Below are 11,567 nucleotides of genomic sequence, written 5' to 3'. Positions count from 1 at the left end.
TCACACAGTGCTAATGTTTAATTAAATGGATACTTCCTAAGAAGAGCACAAGGAAGGACAAGTTTCCACTCTGAGCAAGACCATCACTCACATACATATCCAGTGTTTCAAGTTTCTGAGCGTTAAACAGCACACAATCAACACCCCCAGCTCCTGAGCTTCACAGGTGTATTTGTTCAACACAAGAAAACATTTCTTTGCAGCAAAAGCTTGAATTAGAACAAAACAAACAAAAAAACCCAAAACCAAAAACAAACCCATAAAAATCTTAACAGTAGGTTACCATCCGAATTTTCTCAAGTAAGCAATTCTTATTTCCTTCGTTTTCCAGCTTTCGGTTAAAAAGGCGTTTTCTTGGAATTGTTTAAAAGAAAATTGCCAGAGAATGGAGCTGATCAATTAAGACCCGGAAAGAAGGATGTCATGCATATGGATAAGCAAGGAGATAGTGCAGGGAGAAAAAGAAGTGGTAATGAAAGGATAGAGAAGGAAACTACTTGAGTGTTTCCTGTGAACTGTCTTCTGCATGTTGGCACCTTATCCCAGCTTTTAAAAGGAGAGACAGAGTCTAGAGAGCAAATTTAGCAGCGTGTACTTGAAAGGTAAGAGTAAACTTAGACCCTGACAATTACTAAATAAGAACATAATTAATTATTCCTTCAACTGAATAGTCCTGAATCCTACCACAAATCAATCAGCTCTTCTTGCCTAAGAAGCTCTGACTCTATTTTAGCTCAATGAAAACAAAATCAATGAAGGCCAATTATAGCCCATCTCGTTAGAGTATGCAAATAGTGCCCCGCGGAGCTCAGCTGCTCTTGCTCTGGGCACTGCCGGGGAGGACACGCGTCAGGCACACCAAACATGAGCTGGTGCTGGCACCTAGCTGCCTGTGCTGTGATACACCAGCTCCTCACAGCTCCTTTGCAGGGGGATGCAAACGTAGCAGAGACCAACTGTGCCGAACAGCAGTTCTTCAGCAGCCTCCTGTTCTGGAATTTCAGGTGCAGAAAGCCCACCAGTGTGTCTCAGACAACAGATTCAGCATTTTTTACAAAAAACAGTGTGTGCAAAGCTGCAGAAAACAGAGGGCCTACCTACCTTTCATCACCTTACATCGAGAGGAAAGGGCACTTTAAAAAGCATATGATAATGATATAATTGTAATATTAATAATAATGATACTGCAAGGAAAGGATTTCATCCAAGTGCCATCAATCAAACATCTCGCCCTCTCAAATGGCAACTGAGAGCTCTGGGTCTCCAGACCAGAATTCTGGCTACCAACATAAGGCTGCAGTACACATCCACCCTGCCACCACTCTAACCTGAACTCTAATCCCCACCAAAACCATAGCATTTCAGGAAGCTTTCTCCTCTTCCCTGTGAAAACTCAAAATGCGAAGGACAAGTTTGCCAAAATTTTCCTGCATGCAATGCATGGTCCATAGCTGTCTGGAGACACAAGGCTACTGTAGCATGAGCTGTTTTGAGTTTAACCTCCTGTTCCAACCAGTGCCACCCCAGCCCCACAGGAGCACCGAGAGTGCTGATAGTGGCTGTGCACACATCCTTGCAGGATTCAGGCACCGGGCAAGTGCCTGCCAGACCGCGAGATCCAATTTCATGCACCCAAAAAGTCTGGCCTTCCCAAGTCCTGTTCATCCTGACCAATTTCTGCATCACTTGCTCACAACAGACAGGATTATTCCTTTCAAGGAGCCACCTGCAAGGACTGAGCTTCCCAGTTTTCTGGCTACAGCCCAAGGACATTTTTGGCCAAAAGCCCCCTCACAGTGGCTTTCTGCCCATAAAGTGGGACTCTACCCTTGGCCTCAGAGCCAGCTTTGACAGACAGCTTCATCTTTCCACTGGCTACCTAAAAGTTATGATGTAATACTTACTTTACTGCCACACTTGGAAGTGCTGCCAGGGCTTGGGGTAAACTACATAGCAGCAACTACAGGATTTCAAATTAAATATGCAACTGCTGCAAGAACACGGTGCCTCTAGTTTTGTTTCTGGTGCTAAAACCTTGGTGTCACAGCATATCCCAGGCTTTTGGGCTGTGTGAGATTGGGAGCTTTGGGTTCGTGTTTGTTTTTTCTCATATTGTTATTTTTATGTTGGTCATATTATAGCCAAAGGGGGCTTTTTTGAAGCACCTTGAAAAGGAACATGATTATGCTACTCATAAAGGATGGAAGACAAACCATGCCTATCTTTAAATCTTGACACACCAACCCAAGAGATGTGAGGAGCCAAACCTGAGATTTCAAGTGCTCCAAACACTGTTGATCTTCACTCTCTCTGCATATTAGTTAACACTGATTTCTAAGCTAAATCCAAACATTAGGATTTTTGCCATTAAAAAAAAATCTTCCTATTTAAATACTGAACAACTGTTCTGTTCTTCAGGAACAGAAAACATTAGAACTGAAATCTTTAAAGCAAAAAAGTGGGGAAACAAAATTGTTCACTACTTCATAAGCAGCTACATGCAATAAAAAGCACCCTCATCAGACAGTTTTGAAAACCACGCACAAACCCTTGTGCAAAGTAACATGATGCTCCATAGCACAACAGCCTCCTTGACACAGTATCCTTAAGAGTTTGTTTTGCATTTCTGCTAAGAGAACAGTGTGAGATACCCATTTTTACTTTAGCATGCATGCACAAATACACACAACTAGAGGGCTGCTTGAGACACTGCAGTAAGGGAATTCTGCAAGCTGTAAAGAGGTCTGCTAGAATTGCCATCACATGTCCATGGAAAAGCTTCAGGGCTATCAAGGGCATTCTCGAGACAGCACTTCTCCTGTCACGTCCTGGGATGTATTTCTTCTGCTTACTCTCTGGGCCACAACCAATTCAAACAGCAATCTTCTTAATGGCTCAGAGTTTTACTCTCTACAGAGTCCACCTTCCTAAAGGACTACAGTGACATATACAAGCAACCTGATTCTGTATCTGTTGCTGATCTCTCCCTTCTTCAAGCCTACAGGAAAAGATGCTCCACAGCCAGCACAAAATAACAGACAAGAAGAGGAAGACTGCCTTACTGATGGAAAAATCCCAAGGACAGCAACAAGCTGGAAGAATTGGCAGGAGCAACATAGTTAGGTTTTCCTTCCTCACAACTATGTAGAGGGGGCTAAAATGCAACATCGTGCAAGCCTCAGTAGTTGCCCCATTTACAGATTCCATCTTTTTGCAATTTCATTTCAGTTGGTGATGTGGCAAGGCAAGTAAAGCTACTTCAAGCAAAGATTAATCCAGAAGGTCATGAATTGTTAAGACACTTCAACTTTGCAAAGCTGGACAGTACAGACTCAAGTAAACAATTTTTATCTTTTTGACAGTAAGCCTGGACTTGGCTGGTTTCTGAAACTGGATTTCTATAATACAAGTCTACTGTGACTTAGCCAGATCAAACTCAAATTCTATGTGAAAAGCCAGTGTATTTCCACCAGGAGGGAGCCAATGGTCTTATTTGATCCAAAAGTAAAGCCTGGAGTGAGAGTAGCAATATCCCTGAAGTTACCAGTTCCTGGTGCTGCCATCAGTGAGTATTGTAACACCCACACCTCATGGAGAGCCCATTAGAGAAACAAGGTCTGAATGATAACAGTGACTAAAAGAAAGTCACAAAGTGCCTCAATTTTGGATATTGAAGATGTCATCTACAGCAGTGATTAACTAAGGCTGGTTAGTACTTGCAAGTGAGCACACACACACATCTAACCTTAATCTTTTACACCAGTAGTAACATGACAGTGATGCCACTCCGGGTAGAAGTTAACTCTCAGTCTTAGCCTTTAGGACAAGCCTTAGCCCATTTGGCAAACCAGTGCAGCCCCCTCACTGTGCTTTGGAAACCTCTGCAAATACAGCAGCCAGCATCCTGCTCAAAAAACTTCAGGACCAGAAATCAGCATTGTCTACAGGAACTAGAAGTCCTTAGATAGCCCTGATGATCAACTCCCCAGGAGTTTTCTTGAGGAGCTAAATGAGTGCATATGATTTCAAGGGAGGAATGGGGAGGCCACACAAACACTCCTGCCATCCTCAAGGTTTATTTTGAGCTCTTTGGAAACACAGCAAAAAAACCTGTACTGACAGAAGTGGGAGGACAGCTGAATCTTGACCAGCGCACATTCAAAAGTCAAAGGACAGCATGTCAAGCTTGAGTACAAGCAAAGATTTTGCCCATTTGGAGCATGAAGAGATGGTCATAAGACTACACTGCACAGCTCCAAAAGATACTGAGGTGAGTGCAAACTAAGGACACAATTTGGCTTCATCAAGTTATTTCTAAAGCCATAACTGCACCCCTTCCCAGTTGGGTCTTCTTAATTCCCCTGTTATCTCTAGTTTCACAGAGCTAGACCAAGCCCATGCTACTTCTGAAATTCTTAGGACTGAAGATTTACATTTGGGCATCACCTTTTTCAAGATATCAGGGACAATTTCCAAAGATCTTTTGGCACCTGAAGATTAAAGGTACACGTTTTTTAGGCATGCCAAACAGTATTTTATTAATATCGACCAGGCATTTAACAACCCTAAAAGCCTAAATATCCTCCCTCACCCTTCAACTCCTTCCCAAAACTTCAGACATGTTTAACTTTTACCCTAAGCCAGCCTAGCTAAACAAACAAGTGTGTTTGGGACTTCACCTGGTCACTGGTTTCTTCATGTGGCTAACTTGGGAATTGACAACCTCCTAAACAACATTATTCCTCTCCCTCCCCAACAAGTAGTGCCACTACTATTACAGAGCGAGACAAGGAAGAAATTTCTGCCGCTCTCAAGAGCTCATGCTTCTGAATTCCCATTCCTTCCCCTGAGCACGAGCCCAGCATTAGGAGTTGAGCGCACAAGTGGAAGTTTGATTGCAATTGTTGGAAAGGATTAATCCCTGCCCGGGTAGCTCACTTCCACAGTGCAATAATTAAGTGGAACCGTTGCACAAGATGAAGCATGAGGGAGGAAATTAGAGTATGCCATGCCAGGGTTGTTTTGTGCTAGAGCTGTCCCCACATGGGCTTACACTCCATCATGCTCACTTTATGCAATGCTGTCAAGCATCTGGACTAATCCATTATCCCAGGATGAAGTGAGGAGAACACAGGGCCAATCTCATCATTCTTCTTTGTAACTAATTGCAGGAGACAGTGACTTGCTAGTCTGTGGGAATGCAGGTAGAAGGAGCCCACAAGCAAGCAATATGAGACAATCAAAGCTGAAAGTACACACAGACATCACCCTTCAGTGAAAAGACTGGTGCCTTTCTTAAACACCAGGCATAGAATTGCAGAGCCAGGTAACATTAAAAAACAAAATAAAAATTAGGTTACAACAAACACATGACACAAAATACATGAAGATGTCGTAATGAGCAAAGCACACACAAAAACCTCCTGCTGCTGTTGGGGTTTTAGTTTAGTCTTAAGGTTTTTTTTTCTGTTAAAGGAATTTTCTCCCATATGCATGTTGCTAGGGGACAAATAGCTGTACTTAAGAAAGACAAAAAAGGGGAGTGGGGCGGGCCTGGCTACTCCTTTTGTCTACACCTGGGTGTGGGGGCAGTTCGCTCTGAGCGTCAGGAGAGAGAAGCTGCAGAGAAAGGAGCTGCTGTTTCTTTCTTTTTGGCCGTTCTTCTCTTCCTGCTGGAAACAACGCCGGGACCCCAAAAGCCGCTTTCCCTGCCCTGCTGGAGGCCGAGCTGTGGCTGCCCTGCCCCGCTGCTGCTGCTTCGAGTTTTCGCTGCGCTGTAGCCCTGCTCGCCCTGCTTGCCTGGGCATCCGTGGGGTTCTCCCATCTGGATACATCTCGCCTGCCACCCGGGATTTGCGTTCGTCCCTGCCGCTCTAGCCTGCCTTTCCAGCCTGCCGTTTCCAGCCTGCTGTTCCTGAGAGTCCGGGATCGGCTGCCCAGGGGTTTGTGAAGCCTTTGTTCCATCCCTTCCCGGGATCCCAGACCACCAGTGCCTCGTGCTCCCCGAGCTCGCTCCGGAGCGCCCCCTGCAGCCGCGGGGGAACCATCGCACCTGCCCTGCTCACCGGGAGCCGCCAGCGCCCCTGCCGGCTGCGAGCGGAACTGCACCCGAGGGGAAAGGGCCCGACAGCCGAGAAGGCTGGGACTGGGTTTGTGTGTGCTGTTACTGCCAGAGTTGTTGTTGTTTTGTTTGACTGGTTATATACATATACATATATATATATATATATATATATAGTAAAGAACTGTTATTCCTATTTCCCACATCTTTGCCTAAAGGCCCTTGATTTCAAAATATAATAACTTGGAGGGAAAAAGGGTTATATCTGCCACTTCAAGGGGGGCTTCTGCCTTCCTTAGCAGACACCTGTCTTTCAAAACCGAGACAGCTGCCTAGTAAAGCTCTGACTTATGCCAACAAGTCACTTCGGAGGCAGAAAGTTTTGGCCTGCCTAGCCTGACACAGACACAGGGCCCGACACTGAGGGTGGCAGTGTGCTGCTGGGAATGCCCTTTACTTGAAAACTCCAAGAGCTTCAAGGAAGACTTAACTGTAAAAGGCACAAGTTCCCTGCTCCCATCCTAGCTCAATGCCAGGTCTCCCAAAAGCCCTCTTCACTACCCAAAACAACAACCCCCCCACCACCAGCTGATAGATGGCGCTACTTGGCAAGGAAATTTCTATCCTGCAGCGTGGCTGGATTAAGGTGATGGCCTCAAGGTTCTAAAGCAAATTTCCTTTGGACTTCTGTGCAACTTGCTCTTACACGAGACAACTCTGGAATTAAAAGCTCAAAATACTAAGACAGGACATGATTTAAGGTGTAGCTAAAAACCTCACTCCAGAGATCCATTCCTCATGCTGGATGGACGCCCCACCCCTGGAAACGTTCAAGGCCAGGTTGGATGGGGCTTTGAGCAGTCTGGTCTAGAGGAAGGTGTCCCTGCCTACGGCAGAGGGGATCGAACGAGATAATCTTTAAGATCCCTTCTAACCCAAACCATTCTGTGATTCCTTAAGAGCTGACATGAATCCAGTAAAATGAACCAAGTTACACTGGTGGAATAGTGTCAAGCCATCACGTGACAGAGCAATTCACAGAAGTTAAAGGTTATTCAGCTCTCAGTCTCTCTTTGAAATTAAAATCCCTACAAATTAGGTCTCCAAGACATGCTGTGTGCACAGAACATCATCTGGTGTGTGAGAAAAAAACGGATACAGTCCAGCCTGTGAACTGCACACTACCATAGCACAAGGACATAACAGTGTCACTGCCACTGGGGGAGCTGGAAATGTCCTGGATTTCAGTGACCCAGGTCCAGGACAAGTGGCCCTTCCCACCACAGAGATGCACAAACTGCAGCCTGGCCACAGTCCAGCCGAGTTTCCAGCCCTGTGCCATGCCTGGCCTAAGAAGAGAGGTGGGAAGCTGGCATGGAGATTTCCTCATGCCTCCTCACTGAGCCACAGGGCAGCTCTGCTGAAGCTCAGCTACAAGTCCATACCTCCCTGCCCCAAAGGTGGCCACAAGTTGAAAAACTGAGCCAAACACTTTCTCATTCCATGCTATTTAACAGAAACATCAGCCATATCGATACAATTATCATGCCTTGTGTCTGTCTTTTATTTAAAAACAATATAATTTTTCTTATTAGACAAAGACTAAGAAGAGGTCACACAAACCATTACAGAGCCTAAAAGCCAGACACTAATTTTAAAAGACTGTAATAGCTTTGTGATCCGTGCAAAAAAAAAAAAAAAAAAAAAAAATCATCATTATTCCAGATGATGTCTTATATGCACTGGCTTCTTTGCAAAATGAATTTACCTTTTCATTACTATTTACTGACAGTGCTTGTATTTCATTTGTATGGATTTTATCCAGCAAAAAAGAGCCTCAGAAAAATTTGATAAAAAGATGGAGACAGTGAACAATTATTGGAGTCTGTATCTTGACTCTTGAGGTTACAGTTCTGTTATGTTAATTTCAGAGAAACAAAAACCTTTTTTGATGGGAACAAATCAGGATTGGTAATTGCATGGACACATTCTTCAGGCACAGCAGTGCCCAAAAACATGTCTGTGACAAAACCAAAGAATTCACACCCTCACTGTTAGGCCTGAGCAGCCAGTTCGTCACACAAATAAATATTAAGAATCCCCAAGACTTTTAGCAGCTTTCTAGTCCAGCTGCATATCCTCACACAGCGCTGAGTCAAGCTCTGTTCTGCAGCACATACTGGCCTACATCATGCTCCAGTGGTGTCCCTCAGAGTTAATACTGGGACCAGCATTAACTTCATCCATGACAGACTGGGAACTAGTGCCCCCTCAGCACATTTGCAATGACACCAAGCTGAGTGGTGCTGTTGACACACCCGGAGGACAGGATACATCCAGAGGGACCTGGACAAGTTTGAAAAGTGGCCCAGGGAGACCCTGTGTTGGGTCTTCAGTATTTGTAGGAGGCTTACATGAAAGATGAGGACAGACTTTTTAGTAGGGTATAGGACAAGGGGCAATGGTTTTAAACTATAAGGTAGATTTAGACAGATATAAGGATTAATTTTTATACAATGAGGGTAGAAAAATGCTGACACAGGTTGCCCAGAGAGGTGGCAGAGGCCCCATCTCTGGAAATACTTGATGTCAGGGTGGACAGGGCTCTGAGCAACAGGGTCTAGTTGAAGATGTCCCTATTCACGGCAGGGGGGTTGGACTGGATGGCCTTGAAAGGTCCCTTCCAACCCAAACCATTCTGTGGTAACACTGTATTGCACCACAGCTTCAACTAGAGCTTGCAGTCTAAGTTGAGGCACAATTGCATATAAAACCAGGCTTCCTTAGTGCTAGTACTGATAAATATTTGTGTTGATCCAACAGCTACTTTGTGTCCACCATCCACAAAAAAAAATCAGAACTAGGAAGCTCCTTCCTGAGCGTTAGTACTCTGTGCTTGGAGAAGGCTTCACAGCCAAAGCCTGCTCTTATCTTAGTTGTGTCTCTTGGGGCTTTCTTTGGCCCTTTCCTCAAATATCTCAGTACTGTCTGAAATCATTTCTATTCCTCAAGCAAGAATTTGCAGCCTGGATAATATCAGGACTGTCCAGTTCCTGAGAAAAAGGAAGAGCAGGAATACATCACATTTGCCAATCTGACACTTGAAGTCTTCTGGGAATTAGACCAGATAAATACTGGGGAAGACCTAAATATTAACTAGAAAACTTTTTATCAATCTGTTCAGTAATGGGTAGGACAAGGACATTTTTAAGTACCTTAAATCTCAGGATTGGCCCAGGAGCTTCCAGAGTCAACACCGAGATTTTTATAAAAAGTTTCCAAGGACTCTCAATTGGATTTTTTTTTCATTAGCCTCCTTCAAGTCAATTAGGAGCAGTCTATAATGACAGCCTGCCTACATTTAACGTATTAGAGGCAGAGCAGCTTAACAGGACACAAAGGGAACCCTTGACTATATCCACTGTGCTCAAGGTAGAAATAATAGATCTCAGCAGCAGAAAAATAATTTTTAACATTTGAATTGGATTCCATCACCATCTTTAAAACCACCTACCTGTCCAAGGCTTGTAGAGTTTCATCAGAGCTTGAAAGGGGCCAACCCTTCTCTAAACTCAAAGGTCTTTCTCTAAATCCAAACAAAAATATGTACTTAGGTCCTAAAATAAGCATCAGTGCTCTATGTGCCTGGCACTAGAAATTAGAACTTTCAGTTCAACCACTGATTTCTTGAGCTATCTCTACTCATTCAAACCAATAGAGCTGCAGTATTTCCCAGGTGTCTCAGGGGAAAAGGAAAAAAATGTACAAGAAACTTTCCTAAAGGCAGTAGAGAGCGGCCTAACTGGCACTGAGTCAAGTAACACCTTCTATGTACTGGCCTTCTGCTATTAGTCATTGTGGTGTACATTGCTGCCCTATAAAAATACTCCTCCAAAGTAAAAATTAAACCACCCCAAGAATGTGGATCTCACGTCTGTAACAAATCTGGGACGCAGTCCTGAACCACCTATTAGCTATCACCACTGCCCACACAGCCTCTCTGAATACATTTTCAGAGCTAAGTGAGAAGTCTGGGGATACACCAAAAACCCACCAAGAGTCAAAGAATACACAGGACTTTGTGCTTCATAAAGATGTACAAGCTGCTGCAGTTCAAGAAACCTCAGCTTATTCATTCACCTACATATTTTCAATTAAGAACTGACAGCATGATGCCTCTTCTCATGGCCCATGCCACTCATATAGCTAAATCTACACACTTCCTTGATAAATCCCCTCCAAAATAAGGCAGATTTCCTTAAACAGTTCAGTGGAGACTATTTGTAATTAAGTCACAGAATTCCACTGTGCTTGTCAGACAACATTCCATTACAGTGTCATTGTATTACCTTGTCATTATCCTTCAACTTAGCAGGGCTTTTTGCCTTAAAATTCAGTTTTGCCCTAAGCAAGATGCAAACTGCAGCCTTGGGCACTTTTGCCAAAGCTCACAATCCTGTTGCTGTAAACACATGCACCTAACAGAGCATCCCAAAGAGTACAGTCAAGATTCCAAAGCACCACTGCAGTTCAGTTACTGATGATCAACTCCAAGAGCAGGAAGAAAACAAAGGGCCCATAAACTGACTGTGAAGGTTCTCTTAGGAATCATATATTTAAACCTTCAATCAAAACAACTCTTGTTCCATCTACAGAGAAATACACCACAATCTACACCTTAAAAGAAGTATTTTATATATATACATACCCCAATATTTAGAGTAGATTTTTAAATGTGTTACCTAAGCTGTATTTTATGTGTGTATGCATATAAGAGGCAAGCATATTTTTTAAAAAGTTGTCCTTACAAAGCTTCCTATTGTGAGTGCAATCCAGGAAAGCTCAAGCTCACAGCTAATATCCATAAATTATGACAAACACATTCATTAACCCAAAGCTTGCATGACCAGTTCATCTTAACAGTAATAACATAACTCAGACCACAGTTGCTCTAGGTTCACCTTAAGCAAAAAGTCTTTGCTGTGTCTCACTTGTATTACCACTGTAACCCTTTTAACATAAACAATTTCCTTCTTAAATGCCTGCTATGCTAAATCTGAAAACACTTCCCTATGTATTTGTCCTTGTGTAAGTGCATAATGGGAAACAGGAACTGTTTTTCTGGGAGACTACGTTCTAACAAGATTTTAAGTTTTTGATTTATAGAACAGTAATTTTTTTTCAGCATTAAATTTAATTTCTCCTTGCTGAAAGGAAAAGACAACTTAGAAATGAACTCAGTTAAAAAAATCAGGAGCTCAGTTGTTTTCCAGTTAATTACAGATTCACTAATTGAGTCTCCCTGATATGACTTCATGTTGTACTTTCAAGATGAGCCTGCATGATGAGTCACTCCTACCCTAGAAAGGATAAACACCAAGCCATCTATCTGTCCTAAAGTACAAGGAGAGGATAAAAAAAGGAAAGAAAACCAGGTTAGAAATCTGTAGAACTCAGCTACAATTGGTCCTTTATGTCAGAGACTGGAGTTTCCATGATTCCAACG

The sequence above is a fragment of the Coloeus monedula genome (assembly GCF_965178545.1).
Source record: "Coloeus monedula genome assembly, chromosome: 5".
In the NCBI taxonomy this organism is placed as follows: domain Eukaryota; kingdom Metazoa; phylum Chordata; class Aves; order Passeriformes; family Corvidae; genus Coloeus; species Coloeus monedula.
Note: the sequence above shows the minus strand (reverse complement) of the source record.